The following is a 21,446-nucleotide window of genomic DNA, read 5'->3' on the forward strand; positions in this document are numbered from 1 at the left end:
TTCCAGGTGATGGAAATGTCCTGGAATTAGGTGGTGGTGGTGGTTGCACAACATTCTGAATATGCTAAACACCACTGAATTGTACCCTTTAAAAGGGTGAATTTATGTTATCTGAATTTTATCTCAATTTAAGAAAGTAAAAAAAAATAGTGAGGGGCCGACCCCGTGGCTGAGTGGTTAAGTTAGCATGCTCCGCTTTGGCGGCCCAGGGTTTCGCTGGTTCAGATCCTGGGTGCAGACATGGCACTGCTCATTAGGCCACGCTGAGGCGGCGTCCCACATGCTACAACTAGAAGGACCCACAACTAAAATATACAACTATGTACTGGGGGTATTGGGGGAGAAAAAGCAGAAGAAAAACAAAAAGATTGGCAACAGTTATTAGCTCAGGTGCCAATCTTAAAAAAAAAAAGTAGTAAATGGAGAAGAAGTAAGGCCACAGAGGTTGTGGCAGGACTCAGAAGTCCTGGGCCTCCAGTCTCAACCCCACCAGGACCCCGTGCCCTCTCACCTAATGCTTTGTCAGAACAGCCTATGTAGAAGGCAGGGTCCACAGCTGGTGCCAGCAGCACGTCCAGGTCTAGGGACCTCCGCTTGGCTATGAACTTTTGTTGATATTCCTATAGGGCCAGTGGGAGGCAGGAGATGTAAGACCGGCAGAGGTCACTGTTTGCAGGACAAGGTCAGGTGCTGCCAGGCCCAGTCCAGTTAGGCACTAGGAAGAATTCCCAGGCTGTGAGGTGCAGACTGAGATATCTGGGAAGGGTCAAGGTCTTCCCAGGGGCCAAGGTGAAGGGATAAGAAGGGGGGTCTCAGGCTGCAGTGATCTGGGGACAACATATCATCTTGGCCCTAGTGAGATGGACTAGATTAACCTCCTAGGTCACCAGGCCTCCCCATCCAGGTCCAGCCAGGCCTCCTCTGCAGGTCAGGACAGAACTATACACCCTGTCTGACTACTCATGTCACCACTCAGGTCTCTGCTGCCCCTGCTCTGGCAGTCCCTCGAGATCTCCTGAGGCTCACAACACCTCCACTACTGCGTGCTGCTCCCACAGTTTCTTGGGTGTCCTAGAGAATGAGAAGGACTCTGGGAAGTCCAAAGGTCAGCATGGGAGGACCCCCTTTTGTACAAATGGGGACATCACACCCAGGAGGCAAGGCCTGACCTCGATGCAAGCTGCAAGTCAACTGATGGGCTGGAAATGACCCGGTGTCTTGTGCCCTGGTCAAGCCACCTTGCCTGTCCAACGTTCCCAAGAGTATACATTCTCTGGTCAATGCCCCACACCCCCTCGCCTGCCAGCACAAGGACTCACAGGCTCCCCCTAGCATCACAGCTTCCTTCCCCTAACCTGTGAGGCCCCAGGTCAGCCCTCAGGCTGCCCCAGCCCCAGCCCCAACCAGCAGCTCAACTCCAAACCCCACCAGGCCAAGCCCAAGGGCAAACACAAGCCCAAACCAGAACCCTCCCCAACCACATCCCCACCCCAATTCCAACCTTAACCCAACCCCAACTCAAACCAACTCCAACCCCAGCCCCAGTCTTAAACTCAACCCCAGCCCAAATCTAACCTCAGCTCAGGCCCAACTTTTACCCCAACCTAACCCAATCCTAGCCTGAACTCAGAGCTTAACTCGAAATCAAACCCCAGCCCCAAATCAGCCCCAATCCCAGCCCCACTCAAAAGTCTACATTTAACCCAGTGTCAGACATGACCCTAAAACCCTAATTAGATCCCAAAGTCTAAATAGCCCTCACCCCCAGTGGATGCCAACTCTAGCCACACGCCCCTCACCCAATTCCCACCACCCCATGGGAAACTCTTGTGAGCCAGACCTAAGGAGACTTGGCCACCCACCCTACTCCACGAATCTCTTCCAAATTCTGGTTGGCTCGGGGCTCCTAGAGATGGGGAGACCAACTTCAGAAACCACAGGGCAATGCCAGCCTGCCCAGGACAGGGGTCCAGGAAGAGCGATACTGCTCGGCACACTGACACGGAGCCCTCTGCTCCTCCCACAAGCCCCCCACCACCGCACCAAGCCCTGAGCCCCCTCTAGGCCTCCACTCCCTCTCTAGATCCCATTCCCCTTCTCTAAGATGCCCTCCCCGCTCAGGGCCTCTCTGAAGCCCCCTCCCCTCTCTGAGAGACTGCTCTCTTTTGGCCCCCCATCCTTCTCTTTCAGTTCCTTTTCCCCTTTCAGTTCTTGAACCCCTATCTGAGGCACCACCATTCTCTGGGCCTCCTTCTCCTCTCTGGCCCTACCCCACCCGCTGTGTGAGCCCCCCTCCCCTTTCTGAGCCCCTTCTTCTCTCTGGGCCCCTCCCCCTCTGAATCCCTCCCCACCCTGGGCCCACACTCACTATGTACTTGAGGATCCAGGCCAAGGAACACTTGAGTAGGTCTGGCAGGCGGAGCTGGCTGACCAACCCCTTTATGCGGAGGTCCACAATGTCCCCCTCACTGAGGAACTACAGTCATGTATCTGGCCAGTTACAGCGTTTCAGCCCTTGGCAACACCCACTCAACTCCCCCTCCTTAGATAAGCCACAGAGGCAGGTCAGACCCAAAGAAACACTTCCATTCCCACCACCACCATCCCTGGAACATGTACATCCCGAAGATGGGGCCTGATGGGTGACTTGCTGCTTAAGGTCACAGAATTTGCCAGAAGCATCACACCAGCCCAGGCCCACAGGTACCCCACTAGGGCTAAGGTTGCTTCCAGCCCCCTCCCCCATCCCATTTCTATCATGTCGCACGTCTAAGTTCCCATAAACGTACAGCTTCTCCAGAAGGGTGGCCCCTCCATCTGCATACAGACCCCGAGTGAACAGGTGTTGTGTAGCATACTGGATGCGGGGAATGGAAAAGGGGGTGACCTGGGGGACAGAGGCTGAGTCAGGGCCTGGAGCTCCTCCCCTGCTACCCTGTTTTCTCTCGGCATCCCTCTCCCAGGATTTAAAGAGAGGATCCCACATCACACCTCGTCTCTGTCCACCTCAGCTCCTCAGCAGGGCAGGGGAGTCCTGTGTGGCTGGCCGTGTCCTACCATGCCCACTCCCTCACCCCCACAACTGAGATGCAGCAGAATTCCAGCAGTCCTGTTTCCTGCCTGCTTCACTGGGATCCAGCCCCAGGCACGCCAAGAGCTTACATAAGTGAGCTCATTTAATCTTCATAGCTGCCCATATGGTAGAAAACTGAGGCTCAGGGGGGTTAAGAGACTGGCCCAAGATCACATAGTACGTGTGTGGCCAAGCGGCAATTCTCAAAGAGGAGGAAGAGCCAGGACAAGCTACCAGGGCATGGGAGGCAGGGCATGAGGAGGAGGGCGATTTTGAGGACAGAAAGCTCCCGCAGCCATTTGATGGAGGCAACAGAAACCCAGGCTATAGGAACCAGAGGAGTGAGTACCTGAGTCCCCACGACTGAAGCAGGAAGGCACAAAATCTTAATGCCTTCCTCGCAGGCATCCATTCACTTCCACCCCTTCAGTCTTCTCCAGGAGGCTGAGGGGAAACACAATGATCTCAGCAGCCCAAACTCAGACGTAACTTCCTTTCTCTCCAAGAATGGTCCAGCTCAGCATCCTCACCAGTTGGACTCCGTCCCTTCCCAGAGTTAAGTAAACATTACCTGGTGTCCTGCATCCTGGAGCAGCCTGGAGGTGAGCCTCACAGATTGTCCATGCTTGGAGATGGCTGGGTGAAGCCATCTGATTCATAGCAGCCGATTCGAAGGGGCCAGTTACTAGAATATACCTGGGGGCAAGAGTGGCCGAGTGGGGTTCTGAGGGGAGATTAGGCTAGGGACAAGGTAGCCTCACTCTCTTCAGGAGACAGACTTATAGGCTGGGACCTTGGGCCACAGCTGTCCTCACCTGGAAGAATCCCCAGGGGCTCCCCAAGAGCCCCTTGGACCCTCTCTATATACTTTCCAGGCTCTAGGTCCTCTGGAGAAGCCCCTGGAAGAAAAATAAATGGATGAGGACTTGAGAAATTGGGTGGATGGAGTGGATAGGTAGATGGATGATAAATAGATTCATGAATGAGTGGGTGGGTGTATGGATAAGATGGTGATTGGGTGGGTGGGCAGAGGGTTGAATGAACAGATGGGTGAGCGGATGAATGCATGGTTGGAGTTGAGTTGGTGGGCAGGTAAGAAAATAGATGAATAGACATGAATATCTTTAAGCTAAAGAACTGTCAGGAGAGAATGTGGGTGGAGAGATCTGTAGAGGCAAACAGTGGATGCCAGAAAATGATCACAGGTTGACTGTACTAGGATGTGTGTCAGGAACCAAATGAATAGACATTGGCTGAATGGTAGACAGACTCTCCCTATGGAGAGGGTTCTGGAGCCAGATAGAGCTGGGTGCAAGGCCCAACCCTGTCAATTGCTAGCTATATGATCATAGGCAAGTCATTTCACTTCCCCTCAGTTCCTCACCAATAAATGGGAAGAGCAATGTTCATCCTATAGAGTGACTGTCAGGATGAACTACACAGAGTGTGCACATAGTAGTTCCAATAAATGTTGGCAAATGAATTAAAGAATAAGCGAAGACCGCCGGAGCTGGAAGGGCCTGGAGTAATTTTCCAGTCCAACTTCTTTATTGTCCCAATGGGGAGAATGAGGCCTAGAGAAGAGCTGTGCCTTGGCCCCTCTAGAGTTACCTGGAGGACTAAAGCCCAGTTTAACTGGACATTAGGCTCTCTAAACCATTTCTGCTGAGTGCTCTGGCTGTGTGTGTTGGGTACGTGATGAGGGAGTCCCTCTTGGTGGGCAACATGGGCTATGGCTCCAGGTAGCTGAGAGGCCAAAGCAGCTGGCATCCAGCAGGGGTGGGAGATGAACATGACTGCGCATGTGAGCTTCTGGCTCACTGCACCTTGGACTGAGAAAGGAGGTCTTCACAAGGGATGGTCAGACTGCAGACAGGTCAACAAGGAATGAGGGGAGGGGAGGGGAAGGAGCCCTCCAGACCTGCTCCCCCACCCAGCTCACCTCCTCCCTGAAGGGCATGGAGGCACCGTGGGGTCCAGTTGGTGCGTGTCTCTACTCAGCAGGGCTTGCAGGCACAGTACCAGGCTCTCCACATCCCAGGCCATGGGGCCAGCCACCGTGGTCACTGCACAAATCAAGGGGAGGAAGGCAGACACCTCTCATCTTTTCTGCTCTGGGGACCCACACTGCCTGGCCTCAGAGGATGGGGCCCAGGGCCAAAGGAAGAGGCCCTGGGGCCATCCTGAGTCAGAGGTTGAGGACAAGTGGAACTGGTAGCCTGGCCAGAGCAGCTCTGGTGCTTGAAGGGAGACTCTCATCTGGGGCAGAACATCAAGAGACCAGTAGGAGAGATTAAAGCTAGATAGCAAGAAGCACTTCTCAGTGTGGCAAGAGTCACTGGACTAGGAGAGGCCAGGTGGGCACCATGCAGGCCCTTCTCCCTTATGCCTTGATCACCAGTGGGGCTCATCTCTCTGAGACAGGGGCTGAGTGAAATGCCCTTGGGAGAAAGGCTGACAGTTTTGTCTTTGAATGGGTGTAGCCACAGGCACAGCCAGGAGCTTACCTGATTTCTTGCCCTTGGCAGCAGAGGCCATGCCAGAGTAGCTGCAAAACCCTACCCACAAAGCCAGTTCAGCACCTGAAAGAAAGGCCTGGGGTGCAAAGGAGGCTTGAGCACCCAGCCAATGCACTCCCCCCAGGGCCCAGCACACAGGAATAGGAGCTGCTTCAACCCTCCCATGACTCTGTACTGCCCATGGCATAAAGGCTGATCTCTTTGACTGCCCCTCAAGGCTCTAAAGCACCAACGCCTTCCATAGCTTCTCCTTCTAGCCCTTCTGCAAACACATATTGCTCCAGGCAAAGTAAACTGCTTAGTTACAGCCTTCTAGACTCCACATCATCTCTGCATGTTCATCCTTCAAAACTAAGCTCCAATGCTACCTCCTCTAGGAAGCCTTCCCTTCCCTGCCGCCGAAAGTTTAAAGTCTAGGCTTTTAATAAATCTCTAGTGAAGACAACGTTAGCTTCATCCTGTGAGTTCCCAGAAGCTTTGACCCTCTCTTAGAGACCCAATCACTTTCTGACTAAGTCATTTGGATGTCTAAGAGCACAACAGGGGCAGGGGCTGGGTCCGAGATTGCTCTGTGTCCCCACCACAGGGGCCATCACAGTGTAGGTACTCAGAGTGGGGTTGAAAGATGGGTGGATGAGGGGCTGGCCCCGTGGCCGAGTGGTTAAGTTCGCGCGCTCTGCTGCCGGCAGCCCAGTGTTTCGTTGGTTCGAATCCTGGGCGCGGACATGGCACTGCTCATCAGACCACGCTGAGGCAGCGCCCCACATGCCACAACTAGAAGGACCCACAACGAAGAATATACAACTATGTACCGGGGGTCTTTGGGGAGAAAAAGGAAAAAAAATAAAATCTTTAAAAAAAAAAAAAAAGAAAGAAAGATGGGTGGATGAATGGATAGATGCATGGATGAATGCAAGATCAATGGGAAGATTAGTGGAAATAGGGATGGGTGAATGGGTGGATGGATGAATGGAGGCAAATATGGATTGATAGATGGATGGCTAGATGAGTGAATGGATAGAGAGATGAATGAATGAATAAATGAATGGAAGGAAGGATGTGTCTAAATTTTTCAAGAGCTGGAATATTTGTCCATTTTGTTCACTGATGTATCCCAAGTACCTAGTACAGTGTCTGGCACAGAGTGAACACTCAATAAATACTTGTTAAATAAATTAAGTGGTGGATGAATGATGAAATTGTTTGACGGATAGAGACTGGGATGATGACTGCATGGGTAGATGAACAGATGAAGATGGATAGATGGATAGGTGGATGGATTGGTGAATGAATAAGGGAGAGGGTAGGTAGATGGATAGATGTACGGATGAACGAATTAATGAACTAATGAATTAATAAATGAGCAGAAGGTCTGTTCCACTGCCACCTGTACCAGGCATGGTATGTTTAGCTGTGGCTGAGGCAGGAGTTATTTGAAGCCCTCCTACCTTCACCCACTTCCCTTAGGACTGAGCTGAGTGGATGAAAGTTGATGTGTGGAGCAGGCCCCTCTATTCCCAGACCCCTGGTTTCTCTAGGCTGGGCTGCGTCTACCCCATTACCACCAATGAGTACCTGAGGAGATATCCGGTGGCCCGGAGGCCACAGACACCACAAAAGCTGGCTGGTACGCGGATCCTGCCAGCTGTGTCAGTACCCTTGCCCAGGATGAAACCCCTGTCTGCCAGCAGAGCTCCCTCACCCCCTGAGGAACCCCCAGGGGTCTTCTTTAAGTTCAAATGGTTCGGAGTCTGTCCATAGATGGGGTTGCTGCATTCAAAGCTGAGGGAAGCAGAAGATAAGGGGCCGAGAGGTGGAAGTTTAACTGAGGTAGACCCCCGTCTCCCCACATAGAGACCGACACCCTCAGGAGTCAATCCCAGGGCCCCTTCACTCATAAGCTCCTCACGCTCATAAGATCCTCCCTGGGGCTAAGACCTCCTGGTCTCCCTTTCAGCTGAGGCGAGGGGCTGCTGCTGCAAGGCAAGACCAAGAGCAGACACCAACCACAACTCCTAAAATAAGGACTAAGGAGCCACAGCTCTGCTGTTAGAAGGGAACAGATTCCTCACCAAAACAGACACACTAAAGGCTGAGTGTGGAGGAGAGCGAATAGGCGGGGAGAAGAAAACTTAGAGAAGCAGGGACAGAAGCAGAGAGGTAACTTTTCAGAACCTCAGAGCCTGGGGTCCCTCAGAGACATGGGATCCACCCACACATTATCAGATGAGGAAACCGAGGCTCAGAATGCAGAAAAGACTTGCCCAAGATCCTTGGTCCTTGATGTCTGCGTGACCAGCCCCCACCTCACTCTCTGCCCTAAATTGGGACTCTCAGGTGCTGTTTCAGCCCCAGGCGCAGCTCCAGCCCTAGCCCCAGCCTGCCCACTTCAGAACCCTGAACAGCGTCTGGGGGACGTTGGTCTTAACAAAGGGAATAGCTCCATGGGCCTTGAGCACTTTCGCAATGACCCCATCCTTGGCCGCCAGCTTCTCCAGGAACTGTGCGAGGCCACACGTAGAGTCATGGCCCTTTAGGGAAGTGACATTAACTCCAGCCCATGGGGGTCAGGGTGGATTCACCCAGTGGGCAGACTCTCACCCCTACTCCACTCCCATTCACATGCATTCTCACGCCCTCTGAGATTCAAGCACTGCACCCATAGGAGGATGCACGGTGGCAGAAGAACATGGTGGTTAAGAGTTTCGGTTTGGGAACCAGATTGCTGGGTTCAGATCCCCAGTGGCCACTTTCTAGTCATGCATCATTGATTGAGTAATTTGCCCAATGTCACACCCTCGGATGCTCACAGGATCAGTGGCATGTGTGTACACACACATACATGTGTACATGTGCCCACACTGCAGGGCTCACCATGCAGTCATAGGGGTCCTTCAGGCTGATAGGGACCCCATAAAGAAGGCCTCTCTCATTCTTCTTGAGCTTCTTCAGTGCTTGCAGTTGCTCCTCACATTCCCCCAGGAAATCCGTCAAGCAGTTCACATCCTGGTGCACCTTCAGTGCCTGAGCAACATTGAGGGAGACCAGAAAAGGAGCCCAGGGTGAGGCCAGGGACAAGGCACTCGGTCACCCCAGCCCCTCGCATCACCCCAACCGAGAGCAGAATAGAAGTGATGGATGACCATGGCATGCGTCCCCTCCCAAGCTAGCTGCAGCACCACAGGTTTACGCCTGCCCCCCAGCTCCTCTACGTGGAACAACAACAGGTGACATCCCCCACTCCAGCCCAGAGCCCCAGGTTTGGGTCTTGCCCCCACCTCCTCTAAGTAGCTACAGAGGATGTGCTCCAGCCTTGGCTCTTCAGCCTGCAGCTTCTGGGCCAACTTTACCAGGGGCAGCTCCAGGATGGGTTTGGGGTCCAGGTGTGGCTCCTGCAGAGATGGGGTGGGACAGGCAGATATCAGAGGCTGATCCTCTGAGGCCCACTCCCACACACACACACACTCCATTGGACACACAGTTGCATACATGTCCATGTGCTCAGTGCAGGTCCCTGTGCTCATCCTTAGCATTAAAAACATTTCCTGGGGGCTGGCCCCGTGGCCGAGTGGTTAAGTTCACACACTCTGCTTCAGCGGTCCAGGGTTTCGCCGACTCGGATCCTGGGCACGGACATGGCACCACTCATCAAGCCACGCTGAGGCGGCATCCCACATGCCATAACTAGAAGGACCCACAACTAAAAATACACAACTATGTACCGGGGGGCTTTGGGGAGAGAAAGGAAAAATAAAATCTTTAAAAACGTTTCCTCGTCTGTCTCCAGGTTGGTGTTAAAGCCCTACAGGGCACAGATGTTCCCTTCTGTCTCTGCCTCCCCAATGCCCAGCCCAGGGCCTGGCACAGAGGAGGACCTGCCTCTCGTGTTGCTACCCAGATGGGGCACAGTTGGAGTGGGAGTGACTCTATATGCACATCTTAGGACTCAGGGGTCACGGAAGTGAGATTCAGCTCCGTGTGGTTTGCCTTCAAGGGGGGCACCCTGGCATCCCAGCTTTCCTTCCTATCCAGTCCCCCCATGCCTGCTGATCTGCCCTTGGGGAAAGACAAGAGTCTAACCTGGGCGGCAGGAGAGCTGGGACCCAGCCTTGACCACACCATTAGTTAGCTGGGAACCTGGAGGGGATCCCTTCCTCTCCCATGGCCCAGGTCTCCTCAGAGAGGAAAGGACTGGAAGTCAATCATGAGTCAGCCATTCGAGGTAACCACAGACAAGGCCCTCAGCTGCTCTGAGCCCAGCCCCTCAGGACTCCTGTCAGGGACAAGCATGACGTGACAAGGACCTAGCAACAGCAGGCCTTCAGGAAGGTGAAATGGTCTTCCCTTCGTCCGCCTCAGCCCCAGTTGAGACCCTGATGCCTGCAAGCTAGAGTGAAGATTGGGTAAGAAGAAAGCATGGTGGGCTTTTCTTGGTCTTGGACCGGAGGCGTGGGAGACAAAGAGTTTCCCCTGGGAGGTTGGGGGCTCCAAGGCTTCTTTGTTGTTAAATCCCTTGGATTCTTCTTTGTCCTCATCTTACTCTCCTTCTCAGCAGCCTCTGACTCTTAGACACTTTCCTTCTGGAAACTCTCTGTGCCCTCAACTCTCCTGGTTTCCTCCTGTCCCTCGGTGGCTCCTTCTTAATCTCCCCTGCCCCTCTTCCCTCCTGTAAATGTTGGTCTTGCCCTCCTCTCTCCCCATCTGCCCACTTCCTGGGGTGACCTCAGTGGCCAGATGTGCCCTGAGGATGCCCAGATCACCCTGTTTCTCCAGCCCAGGCCTCAGACCCATTTGCCCACCCACATATGCACAAACACCCCAGAATTATCATTTTTCTGTCAAATCTGTTTTTCTTCATGAAATTCCCAATTGGTGATATTCGTGTCACCAAAGCAATAAATCTCAGAATCATCCTGGATCCCTCCCTCACATCCAAGTTCCGATAACGCTCATGATAGCTAATACTTAATCACATGGAAGATGTGTAACACTGAATATGTTTCAGGCCCCATTCCAAGCATTTTACATGTAACAGCGCATATTACTCCTCACATTAACGCTAGGAGGTAGATCATATTGTTTTCTCATTTCACAGAAGGACACAGTGAGGCACAGAGAGCTATCTGCCCAAGGACACACAGCCCGTCAGTGGCAGAGCCTGGATCCACACCAGGCAGTCCGGCCCAGTGACCATGCTGTTACCCACACACACTGCCGATAAGTGGTCCTGCCTCCTTCATAATTTCCACTTCTCTCTCTCCAGCCTCCTTCCTGCCTAGAACCTTCTTTATCTCTCAGTTTTCTCAACAGCATCCTCACCAGCCTCCCTGCCTCTAGTCTCTACCCCTCCAGCTCAATCTCTTCCCTACCGCCTGGGTGATCCTTTTAAGATCTTATAAAACCCAAACCTGGCCACAGGTCCCAATTGCCCCAAAAATAAAGTGACAACTCCACTCTCCTCAAGATGGTTTACAAGGCTTTCACCATAAACGTGTAACATGTGTTCATGTGTAGATACACCAATAGTCACATTTCTTGAGTACTTACTGTGAGGCTGGGAACTACGTCAAGTACTTTGCCTGCACCATTTCATCAAATCCTCACCAAAACCCTTGGATAAATGTTCTTATGATCATATCCATTTCACCAGTGAGGCCCGCTGAGTCACAGAGAGGTTAATTCTCCTGCCCAAGGTCATAAATGTAAGAAGATCTAAACCCAGGTCATCCATACCTTCACTGCCATCTTCTAATGACTCTCGGGGAGGGACACTTCTTTGACGAAGCACTTCCTGGGTGCCAGGCCCTCACTAGGCCCTTCCCTTGCCTGGGTCACAGTGGGCTCATCTCACCAGCTTCCTCTTCCTCTGCCTCCCTCCCACATCCTGCTGCTCTAGTCACACAGCCCGATCTCTCTATTCACTGTGCCATTTTGCCATCTTGGTGCCTCGGCTCAGAACTCCCAGCCTGTGTGCCACAAGGACTTTCAGGAGGGCCCAAACATAGAGCCCCTAGGACAGGGCAGGCCTTCAGCTAGAATGCGTCTCAGCAGCTCCACCATGGCTAAAATAGTGAAATCCTTCTGAATCACTTAGCGAAAAGCCACTCCCCTGAGCGCCGCACCACCCCAGCTGCCCTAGCCCCTCCTCTGGGACGCCACCTGCTCCTCACAGTCCAGCAAGTAAAGGGTTAATGCTCAGCCCAGCAGGGACCCTTCACACACAGCCTTTGATTCCCTCAGGGACTGTGAAAGGCCAGCCTGTGCTGTCCCTGCCCTACTCCCCCCAGCCCTAAGGATCCCCAGTAGGCCTTGCCAGGGACCATCCCAGCACTCATCGGGCCACAGGCACACCACCAAGACTGCACCCCAGTCCCAATTCCTCCACATCTACCTGGAGAGATGACACCCTGGTGGCATTCCTGTGGGCAAGTGCCCAGTGTCCCTCTGAACCCCTGAGGCTGGCGCTCCCCCATAGTTGTCTTTGCATGGCCCCTTGTGAAAATGGCAGCCTCTCTGGGAGCTGAGGAGAGGAGGCCAGGGGAAGCTCTTGGGACAGCTTTGAAACATAGAGACATCTTCAAAAGATGATAGCCACATCGAAAGCTCCCCACAGGCTTTTTAAAAATCAGCAAATTGTTTGAAAATTATTAGAATAATTTGATGAAAGAATTGAGCCTCAACTTATATTGCTTCTAAGCCATTTTAATATACAGTATAATTTAAAACAAATAACCCCCTCCTGCCGAGTCCACAGTTCCAGGGACATCTGGTCTTCTCCACACTCAGTGGGGCTGCCTCTTATCGTGGTTTGAAAATCAAAGAAGACGTCTTTTAAAGTTTTTAGTAAATTGATGTATTATTATTATTTCCAAGGTGGTTGTTAAATATGCTTTATATCATAAAAACCCTCACCTCTCATCATGGCCAATATCCATCTGAGGTGACCAGAGCCTTGTGGCCAGCAGCCTTCAGCCCCGAGCGGCTTGTCTGCTCTCCCCAGTGGACCCTATGAATATTGTTTTCTATGTGTTCTATGGAAATACTGCCTTTCCTCAGGCTTTTCTCTGTCTGGTACTGCCTTTCCTCTTCCTTCCTCATTTTGGAAAACTCCCACAAATCCTGCTCAGCTCCCACATCAGCTCTCCGTGAAGCCTTCCCCACATACCCCTCTCCAGACAGAACAAATCAGCCCTCCTGCCCAAGTCCCCCAGCTCCATGGGCATCTGGCCTTCGTGACAGTCCACTGAGCTGCCCCTCGCCATGGTCTGCACAGCTCTGTTTCCACTGCACCCCACTCAGATTGGGAGCATCTTTAAGGCAAGTTTGGGTCAGATGTCAGATTCATCCTTACAATGAATTTGTTCTCGGGGTCTGGCAGAAGGCAAGACCCAGAGGAGCTCTCTGTGAGATTTTGCTAAACTGAACTGAATTGGATTTGTTTGAACCCTGCAAGGGTTTGACCTATGTCTCAGCCTCCCACATTCCTGGGACATAAAGCTGGACACGTGAGGCCTTGCAGGTATTCCTGGTGGAGAAATGACCTGACTGGGAAGGTGCCCAGGACAGACCTGGATAATTTTGTTGTGGAGAAAATAAGGTGCTGAGAGCCAAGAGGCCTATAGCCTTGAGAGGAGGGTGGAGACACCATGGGTGACCTTACTCCAAACGCTTTCCAGTCCTCCAGCCAACCAGACACACACATTCCCCACCCACCCCACCCCCCACCCAGGAACCCAGCCCAATAGCTACATATCCCAGACACCTCCACTTGTACTAAGCAGATGCCCAGACACACACAGGACCAGATGTCCTCACACATCAGACACACGACCATACACATACACACTCAACCAAACATTCAGACCCAAACCAGCCACACATGTCTGGCTGTGTACGCTTCAACCAGTAATACAACACATACACACCCAGCCAGGTGTACACACCACAGGCACATAACCAAATGCACACACAACCAGCACGCAGTGAAACGCCAGCGGGAGGCACACACAAGCAGCCCTGGTGTCTGCAGGAAAGGAAACTCAACCCACCACAGCACACAGATGGGGCCTACACACGCACGCAGGAGTCCTCTCCATCACAGTGATTCTCCACGGCAACCCCATTAGCCCAGATTTCCTCCTCACCAGCCAGGGAGGGCCAGCTGCTCTCTGGGGGCAGATTGATTTATCCAACTAATTAGCCCCAATTAATATTAATACACATTCTCAGGAACCGCAGCAGTATGGGCAGAGAAGCTGCCCACTGGGGCCATCAATCACCATCCAGGGGACGGCAGAGGACACTCAGGAACTCCAGAGCATGGGCACAGCACCTCAGGCACTATCCCCTCCCCCACCCCAAGGGCTGCCAGAGGGAGCCTGCCACCATCAACCAAAGTTGGGGACCCTAAGATACTGTGAGGCCATCCCTCCTTGGGCAGTCCAGGTCACACAGCAACCCCCAGGGACAGTGTCAGTTAGCCTCCATGCCCCTCCTTCCCACCCTTCTCTCTGCCACCCTAAGTAGGCTTTGCCGACATACCATGGCTCAGTCACTTCACCTGCGAATCCCAGCCAAGCCACAATGACTGTCTCAATGCCTTGAAATATCCCCATCCAAGCTGTCAAAGTCCCCTTTGACACATAGCCCCTGGGAAGACCTCCACCTCCAGTGATCCCCTGTGCTTTGCATCTGTCAGGTGCTTAGCAAATGTCTGCGGAACCGAATGGGGTGGGGGATGGGAGAGAGAATAGACCAGGGTTCCTGTCTCAGTGGGGTTTGGGGGTTCTCAGGCGCTGAAAGAGGCCTGGCCTCCTGCCTCCAATTGCCTCCATCAGTTTATTTTATTTCAATGAATAGCCCAAATGAACACCCATCACATTACTGAGCCATGTGCCAGGAACTGGGTGAACAGAGAAAACACACTGCCCCAGACCTCAAGGGGCTCAAAGGACATAGATGGAGGAGGAATTGACAGCGACACAAAGAGTCAGCATAGGCAGAGCTGGGGTTCAGGGACTGCCCACCTGGGCTCCCTGTCTTCTGAAGTGGATGGGGCAACAGGAGGGGCACTGTCCTGCAGTGGGATCCACCTTTTGTGATTGAGATTGGGGGCCTCAGTGGTCGATGTCCACTCACCTGCTGCCAGAGACACTGTGCCAGGGCCTTCATCTGCTGCAGGGCCCCCTCCCTACACTTCTGTGCCCTGGGGATCTTGTTCCATGCTGGAGCATGCTGCCAGAAGGGCAGGGCAGCCCCCAGCAGGGCCAGCAGGAGTAGCACCACCAGAGAGTAAGACAGCCAAGCCACCCCAGGCATTGATTGTGGGGCTTGCGTGGAGGCATCAACTGACTCCTCAAGAATACTTACTCAAGAATGGCTGCTTATTTGTCACCTGCACTAGTGACAAGTAAGTCCCTCTCACATCTGGAAACTTATAACTGAAAAACAAAGTTTAACTGAGTTAATTTGAAGATCTAACTGCTTTATTTAATGATTCACGAATTGGGCAGCATCCCATCTTAACAGATAGAAAGGATCTCCAAGGAGCTATACAAAATAGAAGGTTTTTATAGGCAGAAGGGGGCAGAAAAAGGAAGTTTCTAGAAAAGAGTGGATTGCTTCTTGCAAGGTCACCTTCTTTTGGGAGGAGGTGAAGATCTATCAGGCAGGTTACCTCACTTGACTGGTTAGAGGTCACATTCCTGGGAGAGGCTGAGACTGCAATTAGGTTAGGTGTTAAGTCTTGGTTTGCTGACATGGGGCTTAGCACAAATGACTCCATTTTGGATCTCTTGTTTCCTTTTTTAACGATCCCTTCCCCCCCCCCCCCCCCCACCTTTTGATCAGAATCCCAGCTTAACCGAGAGAGGTGATCAAAATTTAAGGCATTAGCACCCCTTCCAGCTACTGCTCTGTAGCTCTCACAGGCTTGCTGATCCTCTGTGCGGGATTCACAGGTCATGATGGGTTTTTTCACTGCTGAATCTCTATGGTATTCACAGGTTACAACTTAGGGTTCACGTTTTTTAAGGTGGTCATCCTCTTCATTTCTTGTCTGATGTTCCAGTCTTAGGGAGATCATTTGCTTGGTTGTTAGGGGCTACGAACATGCATGTAAAACTTTTGAGAGAATACAGCATGCCGAGGAGACTACTATGATTATTATAAGCAGGATAATTCTCAATGTCTGGAGTGCGCTCTAGAGCCGTGGTCCCCAAGACCTAAACCAACCTAAATCAAATAAGTCAAAGAAAGACCCTGTCAAAAGAGTCACTTTCTTAAGCCAAGTGGCTTGTTCAGTAGTCCTACGTAGTTGAGTTTCAACATCCCCAGAAGTGTTAATGCAGGTGCAGCAGGTGGTGTTGGTCACAGCACAGACATCTCTTTGTTCAGCAAAAAGATAATCAAGGGCTATCCTATCATCAAGAACAACTTTGACCAGAGAGTCCAAGGATTTTTGATGGGCAGCAATCACTTTGGCAGTGGAAGCTGCAATATCTTCAAGAGTTAAGGAGAGATTTCTGATCACAGCCTCATTTGTACTCACTCCTAACCAGGGAAATAGGGACCTGCCAAAGGAAGTGAATTCTGAATCATGAGTGCCTCTTGGTAGGTCCTTTCTAACTCAATGATGTGAATTCAGGGGAGCTGACTAATGACGTGTCTCAGTTCATTTGTTAACAGTTACAGGCACAGTTAGATAACCTAAGAGGCATTACCCGGTTATACACCAGCCATCTAAGCATTCATAGGCCCACGGAGAATGATAACCACCACAAAGATAAATCCTGTCAGGGCACAAACCACTTCTGCTAAGGTGGCACTGTTAATGGACGGATCAGAGTTTTTGATGACAAATCCAGCAGTCTGAAAGGTTACCCGCCTTAGCAATGGCCTGGGAGATATGGATGATGGCATTATCTTTCCAGGCCAATCCAGAGTAAAGGAAAGAAAGAAAGGAAGAAAGGGTTTCACGTTTAGTTAAAGTAGGAAGTCTTGATCTGGCATCTTGAGTGGAAAAAGTCTACATCGATGTCAGCTATTTCTCCTCCTTGTCAGTTTGATTTGGAGGTCTCTAGCATCTGTACAGGACCAGACGTCAGCTGCCGCCTTCTTTAGCTGTGAGATGTGTACCCAAGGTTCAAGTTTGGCTGCCATCTGGGTAGTGAGGAGGACCTGGTATAGTGCTTTCCAAGGAGACTCAGGGCATCCTTTATTCTCAGATTCTCATCCTTTATTCTCAGATTCCAAATCAGAAGGGCAGGAGAAAATTAGAAAATTAGTTTGGAGAGTTTTAGGCAAATATTTGAGGAAACTAGAAAATTTCAAGATCTAGTCCAGTTTACAGGCATACAACAAAACCTCAAAGACAATTAATAGGATTAGAGAGCCAGCCCTGATGGCCTAGTTGTTAAAGTTCAGCATGCTCTGCTTTGGCAGCCCAGGTTCAGTCCCCAGGTGCAGAACCACACCGCTGGTCTGTCAGTAGCCATGCTGTGACAGTGGCTCATATAGGAGAAGTAGAAGTACTTATAGCTAGAATATACAACTGTGTACTGAGGCTTTGGGGAGGAAGAAACAGAGAGAGGAAGATCAGCAACAGATGTTAGCTCAGGGTGAATCTTTCCCAGCAAAAAAAAAAAAAAAAAGGATTAGAATCTAATATCTACAAAGGGGCAAACATAATTTTCCTCTCTACTATTGCCCCCACTTTTTACCTAAGATAATCACAGTAAAACTAATTTGTTTGCGTTAAACTTGGCCTGATTAGTTACATAAGTGGACTAAGAATAGTGATTAACCAGTTAAGCTCTTTTTAAGACTACGTTGCTGGATCTTTTCATAAAGAATCTCAGATTGAACTCTTAAAAGCTTCTGAGGCCAGGAAGCCAAGTCAAGGACTCGCTATGGGACTTTATCTGGCAAGGCTGCCAGGAACCCTATAAGCAAGATACCAAGCCAATTTTTCCGAGGGGCTTCATTAAGTCAAGCTTAGTTCCTTAAAGCTGTCTGGTCATATCTGAGTCTATGCACATCTCTCAAATATGACATTCCAGTCAAAGCCTTGGTAATATAGCCAATGTTTCCAATTATGTCCTGTTACAAGATGAACAGATTCTTATTGAACTTATGCAAATAACTATGTTGCCATGAAAAAATTACTCGAAAGTTCCCAAATTCTGGAGGGATTAGGTAGGGAGAAAAAGTAAACGTTTTATCCTTGTTTACAAATGTATACTTTACCGAATTGCTGTAAGTCATAGATAGCTTAAGAGAAAAGGTTTCCTTAAATCTGGAAAAACAAAACATTAAGGAACCCGGCAATGTTTCAAACAAGAAGTTATAAAAATTATAATCCTCCTCCTCAGCTCATTTAGTCCCATGTAATTAATACTTGTTCTGCTTGAATCCAGTTTTCCATTAGTTCCGGAAATTCTTACCCAGTTCAGTTTTATGATCTTAAAGTTATCATAAACCTATACTCATCAAAGTTGTTTCCATGAATCTCTTTGAAGATGGAGTACTTTACAGGAACACTTTTGCAAAAGCATCAGTGTAAAACAATAACTCCTTATAAATGACAAAGACTTAAAAATGGCCATAGTTAAGTTTCAGGTGAGAGTTCATTATAACAGAATTGACAAGGAAATTTGGGGGGTTTTTTGTGACAGACAACATTTTAAGGTAATAACTTGAATTATGACTGATAACGTTAAAACAGGACATATCAAATTTCCAAGAATTTCATACAATTTCTGGAACCCTTATAACATATACCTATAAAAATACAACATAAAGAATACTTCTTATTTGGCAGTGCTTCCCACGTAATTTAACATATAGAATAAGGCTAATTAGTTTAACATTTCTCTATTTATAAGAAGAGAGAACAACTCTTTAGAGATGTTCTAGGGACCCTCTGGAAAATTCCAAAGTTACTTCCAGGTCAAAAAGATTTCATTTAGAATTTGATTTTGGGGGGAAGTTTGTCTAAGATATCAAAAGGTTTTAAAAACAGTTGGTCTAATAGGATCATAGGTCACTGTGAAACAACATCCAGTTATCTATTTAACCGGAGTGACAATTAAAGACTTCCAGGCAAATACGAAATTACATAGCTGTAAAAATCTTAGCTCTTTTAATAAAGAAAAGTCTCAGTTTTCCTAAGTACTCAAAGACTTAATAAAGAAGACGGGAAGCACAGGAAACTACAGATCCTCCTCAACTTACAATGGGGTTCCGTCCTGATAAACCCATTGTAACCCAAACTATTATAAGTAGCAAGTACATTTAATACACCTGACCTATCGAATATCATAGCTTTGCCTAGCTCACCTTAAATATGCTTGGAACACTTATATTAGCCTATAATTGTGCAAAATCATCTACACAAAGCCTATTTATAATAAGGTGTTGAATATCTCATGTAATTTATTGAATACTACGCTGAGTGAAAAACAGAATGATTGTAAGTGTGTTGGTTGTTTCCCTCTTGACTGCATGGCTGACTGGGAGCTGTGGCTCACCGCTACTGCCCAGCACCACAAGAGAGTGTCATACCACATATCTAGCCCAGGAAAACATCAAAATTCAAAAAAGTATGGTTTCTGCTGAACATGTATCACTTTCACACCATCCTCAAGTTGAAAAATCATAAGTGGAAACATGGTAAGTCAGGGTCTGTCTGTATTTTGACAAAAGAGAATCTTTGTTCTCTAGGCTGATTACTTAAAAGGTAAAGAAAAACCTTTCACAATCTGTTAACAAAAGCAGACCAAAAATCCAAGAAAACTTTGTCCTTTTAACAAAGAGAAAATGAATTTTTAATTTTTCACTAGCATACTTTTGATATCAAAACTTATATTTTTCTTACTCAAGTAAATTCATTTTAATTTTAGACAGCTGGACCACGCATAACATTCCTTTCCCAAGATTCATTTTTCACAAACCTTCTTCAACTTTCTTTTTTACTTTCAGATTTTGTCCTGTTTTTCCTCTTTCTCATTCTGAAATAACCAGCCTCACTTTAGGACAAAATTACATCCTTTTCCCTCAACAAAATGGAGCTCCATTCCTCAACCTTCTCTTACCAAAAACACACATCCTATTTTCCTTACATACAGAGATGTTTCTTTCCTCGTTGTTTCTTGTAGCTTTAAACAGTTGTGAATGGTCTGTTACTGACAAATTGATGAATACGTTTCATAATTCCTAATAGTATATTTTCCCTACAGTAAATTGTCCAATGTGGCACAAAACACGTTTGCCAATAGACCCAAATATCCTTAGTTCCTCTAAAAGGAAGCCAAAAGTGGATAAACTTATTTTTAGTAATGTTTCAGTATTTTATTTTATTAGGAGATGATCTAGATATTCAATGAATTTGACTTAACTCATCATTTGACTTAACTTAGCAAAACTTTAAGATTTCAAGTAACCAAAAGATCTTGCAAACTATTTGCTGAAAAGTTCACCTAGAAACTGTTATGCCATTTACATCTATTTAAATCATTTGTTCATAACAATTATGTTTAGATTGTCTACAAAAATTTCACTAAACATTAGACAAAGTCAGTTGTCATCCTAAGTTATTTTTCTGGTTGACAAATTTTGTAGCAGACGTAACATGACTAATTTGATTAGCAAACACAGGTAGAATAAAAGTATTATATTTAATGCTGATAACTCTAATGACATGCCTGTTTTAATTAAACCAACAATCTTAAACTAGCTTTCATTTACTAAAGATGAATCCTAGATCATGTGAACTTGAAAAACATTTGGGTTAACCTTTTATATTAACTTAGTTTTCTTTAGCCAATTAAATAGAGCTCTTTACAAATTAATTTTGGCAATACCATCCAGAGGTAGAAAATATCACTCATCTATAACACATACATATAGACACACATAAACATACAGACAAACAAAGACCTTACGGCTTCTGTTTTAAAATTTTAGCCATGAGTCAGATACAATAAAAGAAGCTGGATCCAGATTTTGTTTCTGAAAGTTGGAATAATCAAGGTTACTCCTCAGATGGTTAAAGCTTTTTACTAATATTTGTGGAGAAGACTTTTAAGATTTGTATTTGTCCTTGACAACTAATCTCGTGGAGACGTGGACTAGATTTTGGCAAGAGAGCTTCTATAGCAGTTTGTATTTTTAAAATCCTCTTTTCTCTTTTTTTTCTTTGTGTTAAGAATTACCTCCCTGAAGTTTGCATTTCAAGGAGATAGCCTAGATAAGAAGATAAGACTTTCCCCGGAGAAGATCAGGTAGAACATTTACATCTCAAAGGCACAGGGAAATAATGCAAACTCCTTCAAGAAGGACTTTTGTTCTCTAAGGCCATAAATTTTATAATACCTACAAGCCTTTTGAGATAAATAGGGGAGGTTTGGGGATTGCTAAAAAGAATAAATGGACTTTGAGTTGTTTGAGCTGTTTCTGGAGCCACACTTCTGGTCCTATAAAGACTCGATTGATAAGACAAGGACAGTTGTTTTTAATTTCTCCAAGAACTGGGTTGCGACTTGAATGACATCATAGGTTGATCCACCCATCCCATCACATTATCTTCAATTTGCTTTTTTATATCAGGGAGATTACCAACTAAGATATAAATCAAAAGATTTTTACGTTCTGTATTTAGAGCTGTTTGTCTTTGGAAAGCTTTAGTAAATACTTTCAAATATCTTGTCACTTTTCAGTAAATATTTCTGGCAGTATTGAACAACCCCTTGGATTTAAGAGGCATCCCAATGAGGATGAAAAAGATATTTTATTTCCTCTCTCTACCAGATACTAAGAGAGAGATGTGGGGGAGCTGACTTTGGTAAGATTTCTTA

This window comes from Equus caballus, chromosome 2, assembly GCF_041296265.1.
Source record: "Equus caballus isolate H_3958 breed thoroughbred chromosome 2, TB-T2T, whole genome shotgun sequence".
NCBI classification, from domain to species: Eukaryota; Metazoa; Chordata; class Mammalia; order Perissodactyla; family Equidae; genus Equus; species Equus caballus.